This window comes from Schistocerca piceifrons, chromosome 10 (genome assembly GCF_021461385.2).
Source record: "Schistocerca piceifrons isolate TAMUIC-IGC-003096 chromosome 10, iqSchPice1.1, whole genome shotgun sequence".
Classification (NCBI taxonomy): Eukaryota; Metazoa; Arthropoda; class Insecta; order Orthoptera; family Acrididae; genus Schistocerca; species Schistocerca piceifrons.
Window position 1 is genome coordinate 45,254,892 of NC_060147.1, and position 16,347 is coordinate 45,271,238.

The 16,347-nt window shown below is 47.5% G+C and overlaps 1 protein-coding gene across 7 annotated transcripts in view; it reads right to left on the minus strand.

The window, feature by feature from the left end:
- LOC124718871 (lysine-specific demethylase 4C-like) overlaps positions 1 to 16,347 on the minus strand; it is a 380,259-nt gene that overhangs the window by 11,361 nt on the left and 352,551 nt on the right. The window lies entirely within an intron of this gene.

Genomic DNA, 16,347 nt, shown 5'->3' on the forward strand with positions numbered 1-16,347 from the left:
TCATTACAATGTATGCAGATGACACTTCAGGCCTTTGTTGGGGAAATGATATTCTTAATCTCAGCATAGAGGTAAAAAAAATTTATAGATATTGCAAAGGAAAAGTTTGAAAATGACAATCTAAAAGTCAACTTACAAAAAATAAATATAATCCCCTTCAATGTTGGTGATTTGCAAACTTGTATTGATTCTCATGATGGTAATATTGTAGGGAAAATCTGCAGTGAGTGAAAATTCCTTGCTATATGCATAGACAGCAAGCTACTATGGACACAACAAATTGACAATGCATGTGCAAGGCTATCATCTAGCCTGTATGTTTTAAGAAGAATAGCTCCATATGTCAATAACCAAACAATGAGGATGATGTATTTTGGTTTAATACATCCATTTCTAGCATATGGTCTTGCACTGTGGGGCGGGGCTTCCAAAACTCATGTAGACCGTGTATTTAAACTCCAGAAAAGAGCCTTTAGAATATTAGGCAAAGAAAGAGGCTAAAACATCATGTAAGGAGTTGTTTATACAATTTAAAATTCGGACTATCTATTCAATGTATATGTCTGAAACAATAGTATTAACCATAGAAGATAAGAAATATACCTGTCGTAATACAGAAATTCACAATCACAATACCAGACAAGTACAAAATTACCATATGATACACAGAAGACTGAAAAAAACTGCAAACAGTCCCTATACTAATGAAGCAAAATACTTCACTGCACTGCCAAATGAACTGAAGTAATAACTGGAGAGACATTCAAAAAACATCTAACATCACGGCTCATTGAGGCGTGCTTCTATAGCCTGCTGTAGAAACTAAAATCTAAAGTATTATTATGTCAAATAATTTGGACTACATTCTTAAGTTCCTATTATAAAGCAAAATTAGACTGTATACTGTTGTATTGTACTACCAATTGCTATGCATGTAATTACATGTTTCACGCAAATAAATTACAAATTACAAAAATTACCGTAAACTGTATCTACTGCTGAGACAAGCTGACAAACAAAGGAAAGCCAGGAATGAGAGAAAAATACTGCGGGTCTCAAAGAAAAGGCGAGGTATCACTACACGACATGATGCTGCTGCGGTGGATGATGCTGCTGCCAGATATGATCAATAATGGACAGGGGGATCAGTCACAGTACCGCTCATATCATCATGACAAAAGTTCTGGAAAGGTTGTGCGCTGTCAGTTCCTCACAGGCTGCCAGAGGAGCGGAAGTTGAACAGAATGTCAACAACACTGCTGTAAATGTTTTTTATTTCAGTCTTTGATCACAATATGAATTCTTAATACGATGACCAGTTTCAGTCCTAATGACCATCCTCAGATCCAAGGGTGCACCCAGGATCTGAACTGGGGGGGGGGGGGGGGGGGCAGGTCATACTAGTCTCAGGAAACAAGGACTCAAGACAACATACAGCACTTCTTATTAAATAAAACAGTAAACCAGTGAAAAACTGCTTTTAATAAACATTTTAAATACAAGGATGCACTTGTGCAATCCGAGAAAACATGCAGCATTTCTTATTAAATAAAACAGTAAACTAGTGAAAAACTGCGAATATCTTCTGCTGCAGACCGCCCCCCGCCCCCCTCCCCCGCCCCTTGCTGGGTACGCCCATGCTCAGATCTACAATATACAAATATGTACACCTAGTGAGCAGTGTGTCTTTCAACATAATACAGCAATACGTATCACAAAACACTATCATACAACCAGGGAGATGTACAGAAAATATGGTAAAACGTACCTTTTTTACACCATGTCCTAAAGTGATTAGGCCATAATGGCATCGTGAAAACATATAAATATAATCAGCATAGCATCGTCATAAAGATCTAAAATAAGGTGTAGAATAGGCCGCATCGTCCCAACAGCCATTATTGCAACTGGCTAGTGAAGTACAGTAGCTAACAGAAATTTGTTTCCCTGCATCATTATAAGGAGAATGAAAACTGGCATTCTACTGATTGGAGCGTGGAATGTCAGATCCCTTAATCGGGTAGGTAGATTGGAAAATTTAAAAAGGGAAGTGGAAGGATGCAGGTTGCAGTAGGTACTGGGAGATGAAGAAGCTTGCACGGGATAGAGTAGCATGGAGAGCTGCATCAAACCAGTCTCTGGACTGAAGACCACAACAACAACAACATCATCCCTAGATGTCACTACAGTCAGCTTAGATGTAGTCATCATTTACGCAAAAAACATAATCTGATAAAAACACATTGTGTAAAATACGTGTAGCAGACTTTTAAAATTGATAACTATCATAGAACCTAAATTGTGATACATTAAAAGGCGGATATAGTTACCCGTATAAAATTATTAAAAGAAATGTATGAATAGGATAGGACCGATCCTTTTTATGGTGAATTTATGGTCAACAATTAATATGCATATTACATTGCCTGTAGCAACCTATAAATTGCCTATGAAAGATAAAATGTCTATATGACAGCTGAAAAAGGACAGATCAATGATCTGATGTTATGTAGGCGTGCACAGATCTTAAGAACTTAACCACTGGAGGGCTTTACATACAATGTAAACTTTTCAACAACATATTAACAGTCAATAAACAGAATTATATAGTCTGGTTATACATTTGATGAGTAGGTAGGACATTATCAGTTACAGGATTAGTGCAATTAATGAATGGAAGTAAGGTAAATGCCTACTGTTCTCAACATAAGTCATCAAGTAAGGCTAGGTATAAATACGCGAGGCATTATTTGGTTATTGTAGTATGTTATCAAAAAAAGCAAATTAGGCATTGGGCACAAAATCGCTTTGTCCATTGAGCACCCTAGTGGGCTCATGATTTTTTGCTACAGGCAATATAATATGTATATTAATTGTTGACCGTAAATTCATCATAAAAAGGATCAGTCCTATTCTATTCATACATTTCTTTTAATAATTGTATATGGTAACTGTATTCGCCTTTTAATGTATCACAATTTAGTTTCTATGATAGTTATCAATTTTAAAAGTCTGCTACATATATTTTACATAATGTGTTTTTATCAGATTATGTTTTTTGTGTAAATGATGACTACATCTAAGCTGACTGTAGCAACATCTAGGGATGATGTTGTTGTTGTTGTGGTCTTCATTCCAGAGACTGGTTCAGCTCTCCATGCTACTCTATCCCGTGCAAGCTTCTTCATCTCCCAGTACCTACTGCAACCTACATCCTTCCACTTTCCTTTTTAAATTTTCTAATCTACCTGCCCGATTAAGGGATCTGACATTCCACGCTCCAATCTGTAGAACACCAGTTTTCTTTCTCCTTATAATGATGTAGGGAAACAGATTTCTGTTAGCTACTGTACTTCAGTAGCCAGTTGCAATAATGACTGTCTGGACAATGTGGCCTATTCTACACCTTATTTTAGATCTTTATGACGATGCTATGCTGATTACATTTATATGTTTTGATGATGCCATTATGGCCTAATCCCTTTAGGACTTGGTGTAAAAAACGTACATTTTACCATATTTTCTGTACATCTCCCTGGTTCTATGATAGTGTATTGTGATACGTATTATGTTGAAAGACACACTGCTCACTAGGTGTATATATTTGTATATTATAGATCTGAGGATGGTCATTACGGACTGAAACCGGTCATCATCTAAAGAATTCATATTGTGATCAAAGACTGAAATAAAAAACATTTGACAGTATTGGATCACTGTTTCTATAGGCGACCATGTTGTAGTTGGTGAAACACTGCTGCACCTGGAATGACATCACAATGAAGAATATTGCTTCTTGTCTCATATTGTTATGGGAGATGAAAGACAGTATCACAATTTTGAGTCAGAGAATAAGCATCAGAACCAAGAGTGAAGCATACAGGTTCACTTCCACTGAAAAATTACAAAGATCTGAATGCCATTCAAAGAAAGTCATAACGATCTTTTTCTTTGATCTGTTCCTCATTGACTTTCTGGAACATAGCACCACAGTTAACACACAGTGGTACATGACAGTTTGCAAAAACTGAAACACATTGTCAAGTTGGCGGACAGCAATTCTGTTGCAGAACAATGCCCACCCATGTTTTCCAAGGCCGTTTCAACTGTGTTTCAGAAATATCACTGGGAATCCCTTAAACATCCTCCACAAAATCCCCATGTCTCCCGATATGATTTCCATATTTTTGGAGTCCCAAATAATGACATTTGTGGCTGTCTATTTGCCTCTAACACAGAGATGCATGCCTTGGTAGATACGAAGCAACTGCAAACATATTTCTGCGAAGGCATTTACAATTTCGTCTCACAGTTGGATAAATGTATTAACAGTTAAATTTGAAATAATAACAAGTTTACTTACTTTTCTCTCATCTGCCTCATTTTCGTATAACTGCCCCTTAAATTTTGTAAACTCTTCCACAATACCAACATTTGGACCAGAAATTCAGAAGTAAATAAATTACAGCTGTTGCAGAGCTATTTCAAGTCTCTTTTTATTTTCTGTACATGACTAGGATAGCACCTCCTAATGACCTGCATAAAGCGAGGCCCTGCAGTGTGTAGCAGAGTGCACTCACATCTAACAGGCAAGTCAGGCTGCCTCAAATTAGGGTTTTTGACAGTTTCCCTAAATTGGTTAAGGCAGATGCCACCCACCATGGATCCTAGGAACAGGACACAGCCTACTTTTTATCTTGTCCTGGTTCTATGAGTTTGTGTTCCATTTACAATAATAAAATTCTTGGAAAAATATTAAACAGTAACTTTTCTTCCTTCCTAGCAATTTGTCAAATGGTCATATACACTTCCGGCCATTAAAATTGCTACACCAAGATGAAATACAGATGATAAACAGGTATTCATTGGACAATATATTATACTAGAACTGACATGTGATTACATTTTCACGCAATTTGGGTGCATAGATCCTGAGAAATCAGTACCCAGAAAACCACCTCTGGCCGTAATAACGGCCTTGATACGCCTGGGCATTGAGTCAAACAGAGCTTGGATGGCATGTACAGGTACAGCTGCCCATGCAGCTTCAACACAATACCACGATTCACCAAGAGTAGTGACTGGCGTATTGTGACGAGCCAGTTGCTCAGCCACCATTGACCAGACATTTTCAATTGGTGACAGATCTAGAGAATGTGCTGGCCAAGGCAGCATTCGAAGATTTTCTGTACCCAGAAAGGCCCGTACAGGACCTGCAACATGCGGTCGAGCATTATCCTGCTGAAATGTAGGGTTTCGCAGGGATCGAATGAAGGGTAGAGCCACGGGTCGTAACACATCTGAAATGTAACGTCCACTGTTCAAAGTGCCGTCAATGCGAACAAGAGGTGACCGAGACGTGTAACCAATGTCACCTCATACCATCATGCCGGATCATACGCCAGTATGGTGATGACAAATACACGCTTCCAATGTGCGTTCACTGCGATGTCGCCAAACATGGATGCAACCATCATGATGCTGTAAACAGAACCTGGATTCATCCGAAAAAATGACGTTTTACCATTCGTGCACCCAGGTTCATCGTTGGGTACACCATTGCAAGTGCTCCTATCTGTGATGCAGTGTCAAAGGTAGCTGCAACCATGGTCACCGAGCTGATAGTCCATGCTGCTGCAAACGTCGTCAAACTGTTTGTGCAGATGGTTGTTGTCTTGCAAACGTTCCCATCTGTTGACTCGGGGATCAAGACGTGGCTGCACGATCCATTACAGCCATGCAGATAAGATGCCTGTCATCTCGACTGCGGGTGATACGAGGCCGTTGGGATCCAGCACGGCATTCCGTATTACCCTCCTGAACCCACCGATTCTATATTCTGCTAACAGTCAGTGGATCTCGAAGAACGCGAGCAACAATGTCACGATACGATAATCCGCAATCGCGATAGGCTAGAATCCGACCTTTATCAAAGCCAGAAACGTGATGGTATGCATTTCTCCTCCTTGCACGAGGCATCACAATAATGTTTCACCAGGCAATGGCGGTCAACTGCTGTTTGTGTATGAGAAATCAGTTAGAAACTTTCCTCATGTCAGCACGTTATAGGTGTTGCCACCGGCTCTACCCTTGTGTGGATGCTCTGAAAAGCTAATCATTTGCATATCACAGCATCTTCTTCCTGTCAGTTAAATTTCGTGTCTGCAGCACTTCATCTTTGTGGTGTAGCAATTTTAATGGCCAGTAGTGTAGCAAAAACTGAGACCTGCTACAGCTCTCTTTGCCAGTCTTTAGAGGAAAGAAATCTGTATCAACTCACATCTTCTAGAAATGAAAACTATAGTTCAGCTCATGTGACTATATTATGAAAATGATTGACTGCTACTCACCATATAGTGGGGATGTTGAATTGCAGGGAGGTACAACAAAAAGACTGTTAAACAAGTGAACTTTTGGCCAAAAGGCCTTCTTGTGAAGTAGACAACTCACATGCAGGGATGCATGCACGCGCACGCACACACATACACACACACATACACACACACACACGCACACACGACACTGTCTCTGGCTGCTGATGCCAGACTATGAACAACTGTGCATAATGGAAGAAGCAATCTAGATGGTGGGGGTAAGGGAAAAGCAGAGGCACGGAAGGAAGAGATAGCAGGACAGGGGTGCACTGCTTATGCGAGCACAAAGGGATGAGGTGGGGAGAGGGTAGAGTGACTAGGTGCAGTCAGGAGGTTAGAAAGAGGGGGAGCAGAAAAGGAGAGAAGTAAAAAGATTGTCTGTGCATTGGTAGAATTGATGGCTGTGTAATGCTGGAGTGGAAACAGGAAAGGGCGTGAGTGACTGGAGGACGGTGACTAATGATGGCTGAGATCAGGAGTGTTACAGAAAAGTAGGATATATTGCAGGGAGAGCTCACACCCACACAATTAAGAAAAGCTGGTGTTGGTAGGAAAGACCGAGATGGTGCAGGCTGTGAAGTAGTCATTAAAATGTAGAATGTCATGTTGGGCAGCATGCTCAGCAACTGGATGGTCCAACTATTTCTCAGTCACTGTATGTTGGTGGCCATTTATGTGGACAGACAGCTTGTCAGTTGTCATTCCCATGAAGAAGGCAGAACTGTGGTTGCACATTAACGTGTAGATAACGTGACTGCTTTTACAGGAAACCCTACCTTTGATGGGATAGGTGATGCTTGTGACTGCACTGGAGTAATTGGTGATGGGAGGATGTATGGGACAGGTCTAGGACTATCACAGGGATATGAGCCATGAGGCACAGGGTAGGGAGCAGGTGTGGATTAGGGATGGACAAGGACAGTGTGTAGGTTTGGTGGACTGCAGGATACCACTGTGGGAGGGATGGGGAGGATAGTGGGCAGGACATTCCTCATTTCAGGGTATGATGAGAGGTAGTCAAAACCCTGGTGCAGAAGTGATTCAGTTGCTCCGGACCTGGGTGGTAGAAAGACGTGACCGGAATGCTGCGCTGTGGCCAAATGGTGGGACTTTGGAGGTGGTGTGTGATTTGAGGGACAATGCATGAGAGATTTGCTTCTGTAAAAGTATGTGAGGATAATTACAGTCCTAGTGAGGCCCTCGCTTTTAAGAGTGGCCGTTCGTCACTACAGATGCGATGGCCACAGGCAACTAGGCTATACGGAAAGGACTTTTCGGTACGGAGTGGGTGGCAGCTATCAAAGTGCAGGTATTGCCGGTGGTTGGTAGGTTTGATATGGATGGAGGTACTGATGTAGTCCTCTTTGAGATGGAGGTCATATCAAGGATGGTGCCTCGTTGGATTGAGAAGGGCTAGGTGAAGCAAATAGGGGAGTAGGTACTGAGGTTTTCGATGAATGTGGATAGGGTGTCCTCACCTTCAATCCAGATTACAAAGATTTCGTTAATGAATTTGAACCAGATGAAGGATTTGAGATTATGGATGGTTAGGACAGATTCCTGTACATGGTCCATGTGGATGCCCATTACTGTATCACAAATTTGTTTGCAGGTGATGCCATTAAAATTGCTACACCAAGAAGAAATGCAAATGATAAACGGGTACTCATTGGACAAATATATTATACTAGAAGTGACATGTGATTACATTTTCATGCAATTTGGGTGGATAGATCCTGAGAAATCAGTACCCACAACAACCGCCTATGGCCGTAATAACGGCCTTGATACGCCTGGGCATTGAGTCAAGCAGAGCTTGGATGGGATGTACAGGTACAGCTGCCCATGCAGCTTCAACACGATACCATAGTTCATCAACAGTAGTCACTGGCGTATTGTGACAAGCCAGTTGCTTGGCCACCATTTACCAGGCATTTTTAATTGGTGAGAAATCTGGAGAATGTGCTAGCCAGGGCAACAGTTGAACATTTTCTGTATCCAGAAAGGCCCATACAGGACCTGCAACATGTGGTCGTGCATTATCCTGCTGAAATGTAGGGTTTCGCAGGGATAAAATGAAGGGTAGAACATGGGTCGTAACACATCTGAAATGTAATGTCCACTGTTCAAAGTGCCGTCAATGCGAACAAGAGGTGACCGAGATGTGTAACCGATGGCACCCCATACCATCAAGCCGGGTGATACGCAAGTATAGTGATGACGAATACACGCTTCCAATGTGCGTTTTCCGTGATTTCACCAAACACAGATGTGACCATCATGATGCTGTAAACAGAACCTGGATTCATCCGAAAAAATGACGTTTTGACATTCGTGCACCCAGGTTCTTCATCAAGTACACCACCACAGGCACTCCTGTCTGTGGTGGTGGTGGTGGTTGTTGGGATGTTTAAGGGGGACTAAACAGCTAAGGTCATCAGTCCCCCATTCCAAAAACAAGCGAGACAAAGTCGCAGAGCAGATAAAACCCCAAGGGGAAGGAGACTGCCCCCCCCCCCCCCCCACAGGTGCTAAAGAACACAAATTAGGCAACGAACACTACAGAAAAGAAGAGTACAGACGAACACCAGACAGAAAGAAATAGAAGAAAAGAAGATGGCCGGAGACTGGTTGACTGACCACGACAACAAAAAAGGGAAAGAGTCAACCATCCGATGAGACACCAAAACAGCAACAAATATGGAGAGACGCGAGGACAAAAGACACAGAAACGGAAAAGTGCAGGACCCCCCAAATGGATCCATAAAAAGGACTAGCACGGATAAAATGTAAAACATTGTCAGCCATGGAGGCATCGTCGCATTAAATCAAAGGCAAGGTGCCCGGGAAATTAAAAGACTGCCGAAGGGTCCGCAGTCGGGGACACTCCAATAAAATGTGGGCGACCGTCAGCCGGGACCCACACCGACACAGGGGGGGATCCTCCTGACACAAAAGATGGCCGTGCGTCAGATATGTATGGCCGATGCGGAGCCGACACAGGATAACAGAGTCCCTGCGAGAAGACCGCAGGGAGGAGCGCCACACATCGGTCGTCTCCTTGACAGCCCGCAGTTTATTAGGCATTGTCAAGCCTCGCCACTCAGCAGACCACATCCCAAGCACCTTACGGCGCAACACCAGCTGCTGATCGGGAGCCGTTAGGCCGATCTCCAAAGCTGGGGCGTCGAGCGCCCCTTTGGCCAGCCTGTCAACACGTTCGTTCCCCGGGATGCCAACATGACCTGGCGTCCAAACCAAGACCACCGAACGTCCAGAACGGGCAATGGCGGAAACAGACTCCTGAATAGAGGACACCAGAGGAGAAGAGGGATAGCAGCGGTCGATGGCCTGAAGGCTGCTCAGGGAGTCACTGCAGATGACGATGGACCTACCTGAGCAGAAACGCATATGCTCAAGAGCGCACAAGATGGCCACCAGCTCTGCAGTAAAAATACTGCAGCCAGCCGGCAAGGAGCGTTGCTCAACATGGGCAGCGTGAGCAAAAGTGTAGGCAGTGCGACCATCAACCAGGGAACCATCAGTGTAGACAGGCTCACAGCCCGGAAATGATTCGAGGAGCGCAAGAAAACGGCGACGGAGGGCCACAGGCGGAACCGAGTCCTTAGGTCCCTGTGCCAAATCCAGACGGACGGTCGGCCGGGACAAACACCAGGGAGGCGTAGGTGTACGGACCCGGAAGGGAGGCAGAAGAGTGAATGACCCCAGTTCTGACAGCAGGGACTGGACACGGACAGCTACGGAAAGCCCAGACCTAGGTCGCCATTCGGGCAGATGGAGGACCATGGCAGGGAAAAGCAGGCGACGATTGGGATGGTCTGGCGAGCAATGCACGTGGACAGCATAGTCGGCGAGCAGTCGATGGCGGCGAATCCGCAGCGGGGGAACCCCGGCCTCCACCAGTAGACTATGTACGGGGCTGGTACGAAAAGCGCCAGTTGCAAGCCGAACCCCACAGTGGTGTATGGGGTCTAACAACTTCAACACTGAGGGTGATGCAGACCCATAGGCCAGGCACCCATAATCAAGCCAGGACTGCACAAGGGCTCTGTACAATCGCAGCAGCGTGCAGCGATCTGCACCCCAATACGTGTGGCTAAGGCAGCGGAGGGCGTTGAGGTGCCGCCAGCATTTTTGCTTCAGCTGAATAACATGAGGAACCCATGTGAGCCGGGCATCAAACACGAGTCCCAAGAAGCGGCAAGTGTCCACCACTTCAAGCAGGTGGCCGTCGAGGTAAAGTTCAGGATGAGGGTGGACCGTCCGACACCTGCAGAAGTGCATAACTCGAGTCTTGGCTGCAGAGAACTGAAAACCATGAGTCAGAGCCCATGATGCTGCCTTGCAAACGGCGACTTGCAGCCTGCGGTCGGCGGCTCCCGTAGTCGTGGAGCTAAATGAGATGCAGAAGTCGTCGGCATACAAAGAAGGAGACACCGACGACCCCACTGCTGCAGCCAGACCATTAATGGCCACTAGAAATAAGGAGACGCTCAACACTGAGCCCTGCGGGACCCCATTTTCCTGTATATAAGATGAACTAGAGGTGGCACCGACTTGCACCCGGAAAGAGCAGCGCAATAAAAAGGTTTGAAGAAAAGCCGGGAGCCGACCACGAAGACCCCACTCATGCAACGTGGCGAGGATGTGATGCCGCCATGTGGTGTCATACGCCTTCCGCAGATCGAAAAATACAGCAACGAGATGCTGACGTCGGGCAAAGGCCGTACGGACTGCAGATTCCAGCCGCACCAAATTGTCTGTGGCAGACCGGCCCTGACGGAAGCCACCCTGGGATGGAGCGAGGAGACCGCGCGACTCAAGGACCCAACACAAACGCCGCCCCACCATACGTTCGAGCAATTTGCACAAAACGTTAGTGAGGGTAATGGGACGATAGCTGTCCACCGCCAGTGGGTCCGCACCAGGCTTCAAGATGGGGACAATAACACCCTCTCGCCATTGCGACGGGAACACGCCTTCGCTCCAAATGTGATTAAATATCGCGAGAATGTGTCTCTGGCAGTCCCTGGAGAGATGCTTCAGCATCTGCGCGTGGATGCAGTCTGGGCCTGGTGCTGTATCAGGGCAATCGGCGAGGGCAGCAAGGAATTCCCTCTCGCTGAAAGGAGCATTGTATGTTTCAGAACGACGCGTGTGGAATGAGAACGGCGTCCGCTCGGCTCGCTCCTTTAGAGAGCGAAAGGCGGGGGGATAGGATGCAGTCGCAGAGCTCTGAGCAAAGTGTGTGGCAAGCCGTTCAGCAATGGCGGCAGCGTCCGTGCAGACAGCGCCGTCCAAGGAGAGCCCAGGAACACCCATAGGGGCCTGGTATCCGTAAATCAGCCGGATCCGGGACCACACGAGCGAGGGGGAGACATGGGAGCCCAAGGATGAGACATACCTCTCCCAGCACTCCTGCTTACACCGTGCAATAAGACGACGGGCGAAGGCACGGAGCCTCTTAAAGGTGATGAGGGTCTCAAGAGACGGGTGCCGCCTATGACGCTGGAGAGCCCGCCGACAGTCGTGAATAGCCTCAGCAACCTCCGGCGACCACCAGGGTACAGCCCTCCTCCGAGGGTGGCCAGAAGAATGGGGGATGGCAGCCTCGGCCGCTGAAATGATGGACGTGGTTAAAACACGCACCACCTCGTCAATGTCACCCTGTGGGGGAGACTCAATGGTTGCAGCGGAAGTAAAAGCTGGCCAGTCAGCCCTGTGGAGAGCCCAGCGGGGCAAGCGCCCAGAAGAATCACACTGGGGCAGTGACAAATAGATGGGAAAATGGTCACTACCACACAGGTCAGGATGCACTCTCCAGTGGAGGGATGGGACAAGTCCAGGGCTGCAAATACAGAGATCGATGGCCGAGAACGAGCCATGGGCCACACTGAAATGCGTGGGAGCACCGGTGTTCAAGAGGCTAAGGTCGAGCTGAGCCAACACATGCTCCACGGCCCGACCGCGGTCATCGGAGACAGTCCCACCCCCTAGAGGGTTGTGGGCATTGAAATCGCCCAGCAGCAAAAAAGGTGGCGGCAGTTGGGCTATCAGAGCAGCCAGGACATGCTGCGCGACAGCACCATCAGGTGGAAGGTAAATACTGCAGACGGTAATAGCCTGTGGCGTCCACACCCGAACAGCGACAGCCTCTAAAGCTGTTTGTAGAGGTACAAACTCGCTGTGAAGAGAGTTAAGGACATATATGCAGACGCCACCAGACACCCTTTCATAAGCTGCCTGGTTCTTAAAATAACCCCGATAGCCACGGAGGGCGGGGGTTCGCATTGCTGGAAACCAAGTTTCCTGCAGAGCAATGCAAAGGAAAGGATGACAGCTGATAAGTTGGCGGAGCTCAGCTAGATGGTGGAAGAAACCGCTGCAGTTCCACTGGAGGATGGTATTAGCCATGGATGGGAAAGGCGTGAAGGGATTGGGGAGGCAGATTACGCCTCCGTGGCCCCTGCTGCTACTGAGTCACCACCTGGACAACAGCTATCTATTGCATACGAGGGACTGGCGAGATCCATGTCCTCAGTGGACGCCAGAATCTCCACCTCATCCTCAGACGCAGAGCTTGTAGGAAGCGGTGGAATGGGTGCCACCGCAATGTCGGTAGCCTTGGGGAGTTTCTTCTTCTTCTGCTTCTCGCACTGCGCCTTGGGTGGTTCAGGCTGGGAGGGCGTCACTGGGTCAGTCTCAGGGACAGACGATGACCGTGTGTCCCGACGACCAGGGACTGGCGGTTGTTTGAGCCACTTGTGGCTGTCGGCTTTGGAACCGGTCGGAACGTGCGAAGGGAAGTCCCCAAGGGACCCCTTCCTTATGAGAGTAGCCGAAGAAGTCTTACGCTTCTCCGGCTGGCTTATGAGAGTAGCCGAAGAAGTCTTACGCTTCTCCGGCTGGGAAGGGGGGACTGATGTCCCCGATGGTTGGGGGGGTGTTGCTCCTGAAGTAGATGGAGCAGGAGCAACAGGAGGTTTAGTGCCCCCCACCATCAAGGGGGCAGGTGTGGGACTTCGACTCTGAGAGCTGACTGGAGTGGATGGAATTGTAGAAGGAGTGACAGTTGCGGCATAAGAAGCTGTCATGCGCACTGGATGAAGCCGATCATATTTCCGCTTCGCCTCAGTGTACGTCAGGCGGTCGAGAGTCTTGATTTCCATGATCTTCCGCTCCTTCTGCAGAATCGGACTGTCTGGCGAGCAAGGCGGATGGTGTGCACCACAGTTCACACAGATTGGAGGCGGCGCACAGGGATGATCAGGATGGGAAGGTCGACCACAATCGCGACAGACGAGGTCGGAAGCACAGCGTGAAGACATGTGGCCGAACTTCCAACACTTGAAGCACCGCATCAGGCGAGGGATATATGGCTTGACATCACAACGGTACACCATCACCTTGACCTTCTCAGGTAACGTGTCACCCTCGAAGGCCAAGATGAAGGCACCGGTGGCAACCTGACGATCCCTCGGACCCCGGTGGACGCGCCGGACGAAATGGACACCTCGGTGCTCCAAGTTGGTGCGCAGCTCGTCATCGGACTGTAAAAGGAGATCGCGGTGAAAAATAATTCCCTGGACCATATTTAAGCTGTTATGTGGGGTGATAGTAACAGACACATCCCCCAACTTCGTACAAGCCAGCAAGGCTCGTGACTGGGCAGAGGATGCCGTTTTTATCAACACCGATCCAGACCGCATCTTGGACAAGCCCTCCACCTCCCCGAACGTGTCCTCTTAATGTTCGACAAAGAACTGAGGCTTCACAGACACAAACGAGTCCCCGTCAGCTCTGGTGCAGACGAGATACCGGGGCGAGTATCTTTCGCTCTCATTCACAGCCTTTCGTTCCTCCCATGGTGTGGCCAGGGAGGGGAACGATTTGGGGTCATACACATTAGCCTTAAAGTGAGCTTTGGAACGCTTAGAGACTGCTGACGGCTGGCCGCCAGCGAGAGATGATGTACCACGCTTCATTGCGGGTCATCCGCCCTGATGCCACCTACTCCGACCAAGGGCCCTCCCCACGGGCGCCACCCAGCCACAGCAAAGGCCACCTGGCAGGATGGCCATTGCCGGGAGTCCCGATGCCCCAGGGCGATGGGCATCTACTCCTTGGCATACGTGGGGAGTTAACGGCGCAGGTATCAGTAGAGCGATCCCTGTGTTGTCAGGGGGCTACAACCAAGAGGGTACATGGCGGCCCCACCACAATGGACTGGCTACCGTGCTGGATCTTAGGTGCAAAAATGGCCAAGGTCGTCATCGCAGTTAAAAGAAACACTGCAGAGTGCAGCGTGGTAATCGCCCAAGAGATCGAAAACGAGCGGGACACCATTGCAACGATGAGAAAGACGGCTAAAGGTCTAATTGCACGACGGATACAATGCACCATGTAAGGCGCCCTTCCCCAAGTGGCTCGCTCTTCGGAATAATTTAGAAAGATGGAGGTCAAACCCGAGAGGGGACCATCACATAAGGCCAAAACATGTGAGACTCCTTTTAGTCACCTCTTACGACAGGCAGGAATACCGCGGGCCTATTCTAACCCCCGAACCCGCAGGGGGCACTCCTGTCTGTGATGCAGCATCAAGGGTAACCGCAGCCATGGTCTCCGAGCTGATAGTCCATGCTGCTGCAAACATCGTCGAACTGTTCGTGCAGATGGTTGTTGTCTTGCAAATGTTCCCATCTGTTGACTCAGGGATCGAGACTTGGCTGCACGATCCATTACAGCCATGTGGATAAGATGCCTGTCATCTCAACTGCTAGTGATACGAGACCATTGGGATTCAGCACGGCATTCTGTATTACCCTCCTGAACCCACCGATTCTATATTCTGCTAACAGTCATTGGATCTTGACCAATGCAAGCAGCAATGCCGCGATACAATAAACCGCAATCATGATAGGCTACAATCCGACCTTAATCAAAGGCTGAAACGTGATGGTACGCATTTCTCCTCCTTACACGAGGCATCACAACAACGTTTCACCAGGTAACGCCGGTCAACTTCTGTTTGTGTATGAGAAATTGGTTGGAAACTTTCCTCATGTCAGCACATTGTAGGTGTCACCACTGGTGCCAACCGTGTGTGAATGCTCTGCAAAGCTAATCATTTGCATATCACAGCATCTTCTTCCTATCAGTTAAATTTTGTGTCTGTAGCACATAATCTTTGTGATGTAGCAATTTTAATGGCCCGTGGTGTAATTGTGGGTAAGGATACAATTGGTCATGGTGACCATGACTGAGCTTGTAGGTCACCATGATAGAGGTTATACGTCTGGAATCCATCAGGCATTGGGAAAGGTACAGTTGATAGTGGCAAGGTCCTGGACACTAGGGACATTGGTGTAAAGAGGAGTGTCATCAATAATGACGAACAGGGCACCACATGATAAGGGAAGGAGTGTAGGTTGTGGGTAACAGCTTGAAGACGTTGGTCTATGAGAAAAAATGTTCAAATGTGTGTGAAATCTTATGGGACTTAACTGCTAAGGTCATCAGTCCCTAAGCTTACACACTACTTAAGCTAAATTATCCTAAGGACAAACACACACACCCAGGCCCAAGGGAGGACTCTAACCTCCGCCGGGACCAGTCGTACAGTCCATGACTGCAGCGCCTTAGACCACTCAGCTATTACCGCTCGGTGGTCTATGAGAGCAGAGATTCTTTCAGTGGGGGCACAGTAGCTGGCAACAATGGGGTGCCTAGGTGGTTCGGTTTATGGACTTTAGGAAGCAGGGAGTGGTAGGGATGAGGAGAGAGACTCATGGGAGAGGTTCTAGGATGAGCCTCAGGATTTGAGGAGAGACTGGCGATTCTGCTGGATTTCTGGAATAAGGTGACTGTGGCAGGGTTTAGGTTGACGATCTGACAGCTGGCAGAGTTCTCTCACCAGACAATCCCTCACCTCTACCCTGTTAACTCTCCCCCT